Source organism: Eptesicus fuscus, chromosome 9 (genome assembly GCF_027574615.1).
Source record: "Eptesicus fuscus isolate TK198812 chromosome 9, DD_ASM_mEF_20220401, whole genome shotgun sequence".
Classification (NCBI taxonomy): Eukaryota; Metazoa; Chordata; class Mammalia; order Chiroptera; family Vespertilionidae; genus Eptesicus; species Eptesicus fuscus.
Window position 1 is genome coordinate 4611033 of NC_072481.1, and position 10230 is coordinate 4621262.

The 10230-nt window shown below is 60.2% G+C and overlaps 1 long non-coding RNA gene across 1 annotated transcript; it reads right to left on the reverse strand.

Annotated features, from left to right (window-relative positions):
• Positions 1–261: 261 nt before the first annotated feature.
• On the reverse strand, positions 262–7660 carry LOC129150262 (uncharacterized). Its single transcript, XR_008556997.1, has 3 exons — positions 7470–7660; positions 5545–5736; positions 262–558 (listed from the first exon to the last, which is right to left on the reverse strand). It is a non-coding gene; the product is annotated as an uncharacterized LOC129150262 (long non-coding RNA).
• Between the last annotated feature and the right edge of the window lie 2570 nt (positions 7661–10230).

Consider the following 10230-nt stretch of genomic DNA (forward strand, 5'->3'; position numbering starts at 1 on the left):
CTCTCACCCCTTCCGGACGAGCCCTCCCCGCTGGCCATTGAACATGTACAGCTCGGTAAAATATTTGCTTTTCAGAACCAAGGACCAGGCAGTGATGTTTGTCCCTTTTCTAACATCAAGGCCAAATTTCCTATGCAAAACCCCAGTAAATCCCGGCCAAACAAATTCATGATTTTCCCCACTAATCCCAAAGGCCTTTCCCTCAAGCTGACGGTGAACTAAACCAGCAGAAAAAAATTAGAAGGTGTTTTACCTGCTTTGTGGGCTGCGGGAGGGCAGGGATCGGACCTTCACGGTGGCCCCATGGCTGTGGGGCCGGCTCCACCGGCCCGGCGTGTCGGCCTTGCTGCCGCCTCCGGGACTGGTGTGGCTGCCAGGGGCAGGGCTGGGCCAGCGCCCGGGCCCCTCCACAGGTGTGCGTTCACCTACGGAGGTCACGGCACGGCTCGTGGGTTCCCCTCTCCTGTCCTCTCCGCTCCGCTGCCATCCTGTGACCTGCCCCCAGCCAATCAGGTGCTGGGACATCTCTCCTGAGTCATCTGGACTCTAAACTTAAAGCTGAAGAGAAAGAACAAACGGGAAGAGGAAGAGGGTGGGGAAGAGAGGAAAAACCCGGCCCCACACCCGCCAGCCGTCCCTCGCTGACCATGACGGTGACAGTCAGGTGGGGCTGGGCGGGCCCAGGGGCCCAGGCGAGGCCGCAGGGGTGACCATCAGGGTCAAATTCCAGGGCTGCCCTTCCCCTGGGGCGGGCGGCTATTTTGGGAAAGTGCTTTTCCCCGGCCGTCAACAGACCGCTACTGCGGACCTGGAATCCGGAAGGCGCGGAGCTCTGCCAGGCACAGGTGAAGGCAGGAGAGCAGCCCCGAGAGCAGAGGGAATCCGGGCGCCCCGAACGCTGCTCTGAGCACACGCAGGCCCCCATCCCCTGTCCCCAGCCCTGAGCACCTGGGGTGCTCCTGGTTTGTGGGAGGAGGCCTGGCTCGGTGTGTTAACCAGGGTCCTGATGAGCCATCTGGGGGGCTGGTGGCATCGGGGCGGCAGCATCACGGCCTCGGGGCCTGCCGTCGGGACTGAGAGTCCTCGGCAGCCCACTTGGCTTCCCTTCCCTCCCTCTCCGGCCCCGATGCCCATCGAGCACGTGGATTGGGAGTGCCAGCTGTCTGAGGGCAAGGTCACAGACGTGGCTGCTGGGGGGACCGGCCATCCCAGCCACGGCTCAAGCTCAGGCGTGCGCCCCAGCGGCAGCCCATGAAACCGAGCCCCTGGGAGCCCCTGCCCAACAGAACCAGCGACACTGCGGGGAGCACCCGGGGGGTCTCCGAGTGCAGGGTAGATGCTAAGGTCTGCACCCGCTCCTCGGAAGCCAGGGCCCATTTCCCTGCGGGGACAGGGAGGCAGAGAGAGGAGCAGGGGGCCCAGTGGTGGAATTCAGACACCCCACCTCCTTCCTCGGGGTCCAGCCCCGCCCACGTAGGCTGGAAGGAGAACGTGGCGTGGCCTCCGACCTCGGGGGGGGGGGGGGCGGTGTCCCTTCTCACAGCCACACTGTGCTTCCTGAGGCCCCTCAAAGCCAGTGGCTCTCTGTGTCCCCCGCGGGGCCAGCAAACAGGCCGGGTCTTGCTCAAGGAACCTGATGGGTAGCAGGGGGGGTGTGACCCCGGGGGCCCATCCTGTCCTCCTCCTCCTGGCTCTCACACCGCCGGTCCGCGGCCTTCCTCTCCCCCGGTGCTGGGTCACAGGCCCTAAGCAGTCCTCCCAGCACGGCCAGCTCCAGGCCGCCCGGCCCGGCCCTCAGATCCCCCACTAGTCGCTGGGCTGAGACCGGAAGTAACGGGAGAGAAAGGCGCAGGGACTTCAGAAAGCGGAACCGCGAAGGTGCGGCAGGAAAGCCGTCGGCAGGGGCTCTGCCTGCTCGTCAGGACTTTAGGGAAGTCTCTCCCCGGGGGAGCTGGGAAGGAGCGGAGGTTCCGGCAAAGTCCTGTGTGTGATAAGTCACCTGGGATCCCCCAGCGTGGGGCGGCTGCGTGTGGTTAGCGCTGGGTGAGTCACGCAAACAAATGAGCCCATGCGCTCAGCCTCGGAGCAAGAACAAAGGAAGCCGTGGGGCAGCGAGAGGCAGGCGGTGATGCAAAGCGGCGGCCCAGAAAGCCCCTCTGACCCGCACCCGGAGCCAGTGGTTCTCGGGGGCGGGGGGAGGGGAGGGGGAAGGGGAGGGGGAGCAGGGGGGACTTTGTCTCCCATTGGGCAGTGTCACCACGAGGGAGGGGCGCCACTGGGATCCAGTGGGTAGAGGCCAGGGAGGTGCTAACCACCTCACAGGCATCAGACAGCCCCCACCACCAAGAACGACTCCACCCCAATGTCAACAGCCCTCCATGGAGAAAAATGGCTGTAATACAATGAAAAGGTATTTTTTAGAAGTCCTAGGCAAACAGTCATCTTTAGTCACCGGACATGTCCCTCAGCCCAGAGGGCCATGGTTGGGGACACGTTGGCCAGGTGAGAACGGGGTCAGCACCCCGGGAGGGGCCTCCGGGACAGCCTCCCGCCTGGGCGAGGGGTTCCCGGGGTTCCCGTCTGCAGAACTCCCCCTCGGACGAGCTCACAGTGAAGCGATGGAGAGAGCGATGATAGCTCTCACCTCCCCGGGGCAGGTGCCTCCCGGGCAGGGACCGTCACGTGTTTGTCTCGCCCGGATGAATAAAGGCCTCGCCCGCCCGGGAGAGCAGTCAGTCTGCGTTCCTGACCTGCCAGCCAGGGCGGGCGCCACGCCCCCGGGTGAGTCCAGCCCGACCTCACCCCAACCTCCAGAAACCTCACCCCAACCTCCAGAGACAAAGTGTGTGTGTGGGGCAACTGAGTGACAGGATCCGAAGAGCCAGAGGCTCCGGAACTAAAGGGAGCCCCTCGCAATTCAATCCGGGGCATTTGCTGGTCGCCCTGAGGCCCAGCAGAGTCCACAGACACCTCCCGAGAGCTGGGTGGCCGCGCCCAGGGCAGACGCAGGCCCAGGGCTCACAGGGGCCGCCTTAGGGAGCTGGGAGTTGGGGGGAGACGCAGACCAGAAATGGGCCCAACCCATTAACTTCACCCCCCTCTGGACCATATGACTTTTTATGAGCATTACTACTAATTTTATAATTTCAAAAAACCTTAAAAAAAAAGAAAAATGAGAGCAAATACCTCGTATCCATACCTCCTTTCCTGGGAACACACTTTCCCTGCTCTGAAAACTTTCCACTGAGTGTCCCATGGCTGCTGATCAGGGTCACCGGACCCCGACAACTGCCTGATCAGGGTCACCGAACCCCGACAACTGCCCGATCAGGGTCACCGGACCCCGACAACTGCCCCGATCAGGGTCACTGGACCCCGACAACTGCCCCGATCAGGGTCACCGGACCCCGACAACTGCCCGATCAGGGTCACCGGACCCCGACAACTGCCCGATCAGGGTCACCGGACCCCGACAACTGCCCGATCAGGGTCACCGGACCCCGACAACTGCCCGATCAGGGTCACCGGACCCCGACAGCTGCCTGATCAGGGTCACCGGACCCCTACAACTGCCCCGATCAGGGTCACCGGACCCCCACAACTGCCCCGAGTGAGACTCAGGGGGGCAGAGGGAAAGGTAGAGGCAGTGAGAGCACCTCCTCCGGCTAATCTGAGGAAACGGGAAAAACCAGCTCCTGTGCCAGGCCAGGCACCCACAGGGGAGGAGCCGCAGGCTGACATCCCGCCTCCTGCCAACACCCAGCAGGTGGCCGTGACCACGGAGGGCCCCTCGGACCACAACGAGGTTCTAGAGCATCACTGGCCCCTGAGGGTCACCCTGAGGAAGAGCGTCATGGGTGCTAACTTGCACCCCCACCCCAGCACCTGTAAGCTTTGCGCCTGCTTGCTCCCACGGCTGCCGATCAGGGTCAGGAGGGGGAAGCAGGGGCTTGGGGGAGTGGGGGACGGAGGAGTGAGTAAGAACGAGGCCTCTGAGCAGCCCAACTCCATGAGCATTTGCTGCCCTTCCTGAGATCGTACTGGGACCCCTAATACTGTGTCCCGGGCAGCTTCTCGTTTCTGTTCATCTATAATCCCCGTGAATAACACCTCACCCCGCTTCACAGTGAGCGGAAATTCAAAGTCAAGTAAGTCAACGATGGGACTGATAGTAAACAAAGCATCGGATCTCAGCAATGCCCGTGTTCCCGGTGAAGTCCTCTCGCTGTGACACTGCGGGGAGGGCAGGATTGCTCTTCCGACCCCGTGTTAACTCGGTCCCCCACACGAGGCTAACTGACAGCGGGGGTGGGGGGGGGGTCCTGACCCCCAGCAGCAACTCAGAAAGGAGGTTTGCTGAAATCAGAGTCACTGACAGAACTAAGAGATGAGCGAGGGGCGGAGGACAGAAGACATGGAAAGGCCATGAAACACACCGACCACATGGAAGGGCCCGTGCGCTGAGGCTGGGGCCCCGGGGCCACCGAGGTTCGGCGTGACACTGACTCGGCAGAAAAGGTAAACCGTGTCTATTCTGGGGTAAGCAAGCATACTGCTCCCTTTGTCTGCCTGGCCCGGCTGTGACCTCCAGGGGGTCCCCGCACCCACAGGGCGCAAAGCCGCCCATGGCGTCCCAGGCCGAGGGCGTGCCCTCTCCTCTGTTACCCTGCCTGGGGTGCGGGGGTGCGGGGGTGCGGGGGTGCGGGGTGGGGGGGGGGGGGTGGGGTGTGGCTACGTCTCTCAGCACCCAGCACGGTAGTGGGTACAGCACACAGATGCCCACAGGGTGTGCCGGACACGTGGACATGCCTCAGTGGGTAAAGGAATAAATAAAAGGATGGGGGAAGGTGCGAGTTTTGACTCACTGTCTGAACTCTGCACGGGCTCTCCCTTCTCTCTCTGCTGACTCAGCCACAGTCTTCTGTGGGTCTGATTTTCTCAAAAAATTCCTGGGACCGTTTACCCGAGGGAGTGAGGTAGTAGCCCTGACGGTACCAACTCCCCGGAGGGCGGGTCCTCGCAATCCAGGGGGCTGGGGGGAAATGCCAGAAATGCTCACAAAAACTGTAAAAAATAAAAATAACATAAATGCTGCTGGTGTCCTTACTTTTTTTGTTCTGTTAATCCTCCCCCGAGGATATTCCTCCGTTGATTGTAGATAGAGGGGAAGGAAGGGAGGGAGGAAGGGACAGAGAGAAACATCGATGTGAGAGAGACACACTGATTGGCTGCCTCCCACATGCGCCCCGACCCAGGCCGGGGATGGAACCTGCAACCCAGGTCCGTGCCCTTGAGCAGAAATCGAACCCGAAACCTTATGGTGTGCGGCCCAATGTTCTAACCACTGGGCACACCCACCCGGGCCTTACTTTTATTATTATTTTTTTTAGGTTGTAAACTGCTGACAGAACAAGACACTATGAGGACACAAGGTCCACAAACAGAATTAGAAACGGTGGTGACAGACCCTGCGGTGGCCCCGGGGTGGTGTCCACGCCCTGATGCCGGCCCCAGCCCTCGAGTGTGGGCGGGACCTGCACTTACCTCTCAGCAACAGAGGCGGCTCAGGTGAGGCCCACAGAAGCAGCTCCCAAAGCGCTTCAGACCACGTCAGCTCCTGGGCGGGGCCTCGTGTCCCCCACCGAGGTCGCGGCAGGGTGCCGGTCGTGCCAGCCCTGGCTCTGCCGTCACGACACGTGTGCCCGGCGACGTCCCCCCAGGCTTCAGTCTCCTCATCTGTAAAATGGACACAACAGCAGCTTCCGCATCGCATCAGTACAGCGATTAAACAAGCAACTTCAGAGAGCTCCCTGAGGGTTCGCTGTCCCCGCCTGACTGTCCCCCTCTGCTGCCGGCTGGGCAGTGAAGGCGGGGGCGGCGGCGATGGTCGGTCAGGCCCGCGGGTGCAGAGCCTTGACCTGGAGGCAGACCAAGGAGCGTTGTGAAGATAACCGTCTCGCGACCCTCCGGGCAATCCTGTGAGGCCGGCCGGGCAAACATAATCTATTCCCAGATGGGCAGAGGGTTGAGAGGTGTTCAATCCTTGCCCAGCACCCCGAGGAAATGGGGGTGAAACGAGGGCCATCTCACTCCCAAACAACCTTCTTCCTACTTCTCCCCGCTTCCAAGGCAACCTCGACCAAAGTTAATGGACACGGGTTCCAGGCTGAGCGTGAGAGCGAGCCTCGGGGCAGCGCCCAGGCTGACCTGGCACAACGCACACGAATGGACGGGATGAGCTCGGGGTGCGCCGGCGAAGCTGCGTTTCGGGGAGCATTTGGGAGACGGTGCGGTTGTTCGGTGAAGGGGAGAGGAGGAGGCAGGCAGGGAAGTGTTTGCCTTTAAAACAACATTCAGAGTGGAAAGCTGTGGCTTAGGAGTGGGAGTTTGGAAGTGTCCTGGGTCAAATGGCTTTGGAGGGGCCAGGACAGTCCTCGGTGGGTGCCAAAGTGGGGGGCTGGAGAGCTGTCCTCGCCCCCCTGCAGGCTGAACTATGACTCTGCCCCACCTTTTCCCTGCTAGAAGGCCAGCGCGCTGCCTTATCCTCGCGGCTCTCTCTACCTCCCGCCCACAGCCCTCCCCGGTTCTGGCTCAGCCCTGAGCAGGGAGGTGGCGTGCAGGGCAGGGAGCCGCTGGGAGGGACCCAGGCCCCTGAGCAGCTGCTTCTCAGCAGCTTTACAGGAGCTGCTTCCCTGCCTCTCGGGGCTGCAGGCAGCGATGTGGATGTGCTTTGGGGTTTGGGCAGATCCGTGGTCCATCACATGGTCCAGGATTTTATAAAACTTGCTTCCCCGGCGCTGGGGGTGGGTTTCAGAAGGAGAGGGGCAATAATGACAGCAGTCCCCCCACTTCCAAGTCCTCCTTGAGTCATTCCTTTTGTTGTGAGACGATGTGACTTCCTCAGAATATGTTTAATGTCAGGGTTAGGAATCCATTCCGCTCGCGTCAGCTAACACCCCTCCCCCAAGGGGGCCTCCCTGCCCCCACCCAGCTCCTTCTCCTCCGAGGGACCCTCCCTTTCTCCACCCGCTTTTCTTCTCCTGAGTGTTGAAACTCCACTTTCTTCCGAGGGGAGGGAGCGTGGCGCCCAGCCCCAGGCTGATCCGCCCAGAGGAAGGAGGGGGGTCCGATGGGAATCCGGCAGGTGAGGTGGGGAGGCTGGGAGGAGTGGGTCAGCCAATGACAGTGCGGGAGAGGTCGGGGGGGGGGGGGGGGGGCCCTAGGTCTAGACGGGTAGATGTTGGGGTCTACCCAGTGGGGTCAGCTACCACTTGCCCACAGCCAGGGACGGGGACGGGGGTGGGGGGGTGGGGGGGCGGCGGTTCAGGGTGCCTTTTTGCATCAACCCAAGGCACTTTACCCCCCTAAGTATCTGCAATGCTAGCTAACGACAACAACAAAGGAAAGCACCCATTTTTAGGAAGTGGAGAGAGGGAAATTTGCAATGCAAAAGCCAACCAAACACAAACCTCCAAAGCCTCCCAGGATTGCAGGGGTGGAGGAAGGTTCTCCTGGCTTCCTGAAATTATTCCGCATCCGGGAAAGCGAGGCTCTTCATCACGGATGAGGCCTCGTAGCGGCCACAGCCTGCTGCAGAGTTCGTGTCCATCGTCTAATTTCTCTCACACCAAACGCTACGGAGGGGTCCTCACACGAGCCCGACCTGACAGATGAGGAAGCAAACCCGGGACGGTTAGTCATGCTTCCCGATTCACGCAGCCAGAGACAGCTGGGCCTGGGCAGCAGCCCCTGACTCCGCGCCAGGCGCTTAAGGGCGCTGGAGCCCTGGCGGGGCACTTCCAGTGGAGGAAAGAGCTGCTAGACCCCGGCACCCAGCAGCCTCCGCATGGCATCTACAGCCAGGCCCAGAATGCAAGGGGACAGCCCACCGCGGGCCACCAACCGCTTCCATTGCTAAGGACTTCAATCACTGAGGCTGGATTTAAAGGGCCCCTGCCAGTCCTCCCTGACTATACACACACACACACACACACGCACACACACACACACACACACACACGTGTGCGCACGCAAGATGCCACTTCCGATGGCTCTGGAGTCAGCACCCCTCCTCTCGGTGTGGTACCAACAAGTGATCTGCCTGCCTCCCTAACACCTAACACAGGAGAGCAGGCCGGGCCCTCAGCAAAGGCCACAGGTGCAAACTGGGCAGGAACAGCTGGAGGGCGCAGCGGGCGGGGGGAGACTGCACCCACATCACCCCCTAAGGAGGTGGCACCAGCCTCCCAGCACCTCACTCTTCTATCAAAAATGAGGATCTTGCCCTGGCCGGGTGGCTCAGTTGGCTGGAGTGCCATCCCGTATACCAAAAGGTTGCGGGTTCGATTCTCGGTCAGGGCACATACCCAGGTTGGGGGTCTGATTCCCCCGTCGGGGTGTGTACAGTAGGTCCTCGGGTTACGTCGGAGATCCCTTCCTATGACGTGATGTAATGCGATTTTCGCCCTAAGTCGGAACCCACCTACATAAGCACCCACGTCACTCACATGGAGCACATACACAGCAGTAATGAAGTGAAGCAGTAAAACAAATTTAAAAGAAAGATAACAATTCCTGACCTTTACTTGTGGTAAATAATAAAAAACATAAAGCACATATGTACATACGTCGAAATGACGGAACTTTTTTTTATATAAATAAATGGGAGATGGCGACGTAACCACGAAACAACGTACATCGAGTCCGACGTAACCCGAGGACTGTCTGTACAGGATGTTTCTCTCTCACACTGATGTTTCCCTCTCCCTCCCTCTGTCTCTAAAATCAATAAAAACATATCTTCAGGTGAGGCTTAAAAAACAAATGGGGATCATAACCCCCCACCCTCCCTACCTCACAGAGACCAGAGACCAGACCGAGAGGTGCCACCTGGCTCCCCGAGGTGGGAGGCAGGAGTGGACAGGATCCGAGAGGGTGGAGGCCAGGGCGTGAAGACAGGCCTCTGGGGCAGGCTCTGGCTCCCCTGCTAATCCCCTGCCCTCTAGTCCTCAGCCTTTCCTTCCCCCTTCATAAGAGCCCTCCCTCCACCCAGCCCCACGCCTGTGCCTGGAACAGACAGCTACACCGTAAGGAGGCCTCCCGCATTCCCAGCTTTGCTATCGCATTCCCTTCCGTGTCCCTTCCCCTTCTCCACACTTGTCTCTGAATCCTGGCTGCTCTCCCAGGCTCAGCCCAAATCCTTTCTATTCCCCCCAAACTGCCTCGGCCTCTCCCCAGTCCTGTGTGCCCCTGAAATCCCAGAGCACTTACTGTTTCCTTACATTCCCGTACTCGCTGCTAGAATCTGGCAGCCAGCAGTCTCTACATGGCCGTTAGATCCTTAGCACTGCACAGCAGTCCTACACTTCATGCCTGGAACTGTCCACCCACCCACCCACCCACCCACCCACCCATCTATCCATCCATCCACTCACCCACTCACCCACCCACCCATCCACCCACTCACCCACCCATCCACCCATTCACCCACCCACCTATCCATACATCCATCCACACATCCATCCATCCATCCATCTATCCACTCACTCACCCACCCACTCACCCACCCACCCATCCACCCACTCACCCACCCATCCACCCACTCACCCACCCATCCATACATCCATCCACTCACCCACTCACCCACCCACCCATCCACCCACTCACCCATTCACCCACCCATCCATACACCCACCCACACATCCATCCATCCATCCATCCAACTACCCACCCACTCACCCACCCATCCATACACCCACCCACCCATCTACCCACCCATCCATCCAACTACCCACCTATCCATCTATCCACTCACCCATTCACCCATCACCTACCCACCCATTCACCCACCCACCCACACCCACCCACCCATTCACCCACCCGCCCATCCATCCACCCACCCACCCACCTACCTACCCATACACCCACCCACCCATCCACCCAACCATCCATCCACCCATCCACCAATCCATCCATCCAACCATCCATCCATCCATCCATCCATCCACCCAACCAACCAATATTGATCAAGCACCTGCCATACATCAGGCGCTGTTCTGTCACTTTCCTTGCCCATCCTCTCCCTGTTCTCCAAGATGGCTATTTCCCACCTCCTGCTCTGCCACCCACCCTGCCCTCAGCAATCCTATCCAGGCCCATGGAGAGCGAGACCTCTCTCCTACACTCCAGGTTCCAACACCCAATACCATCTCCACGTGGGCAACTAACTAG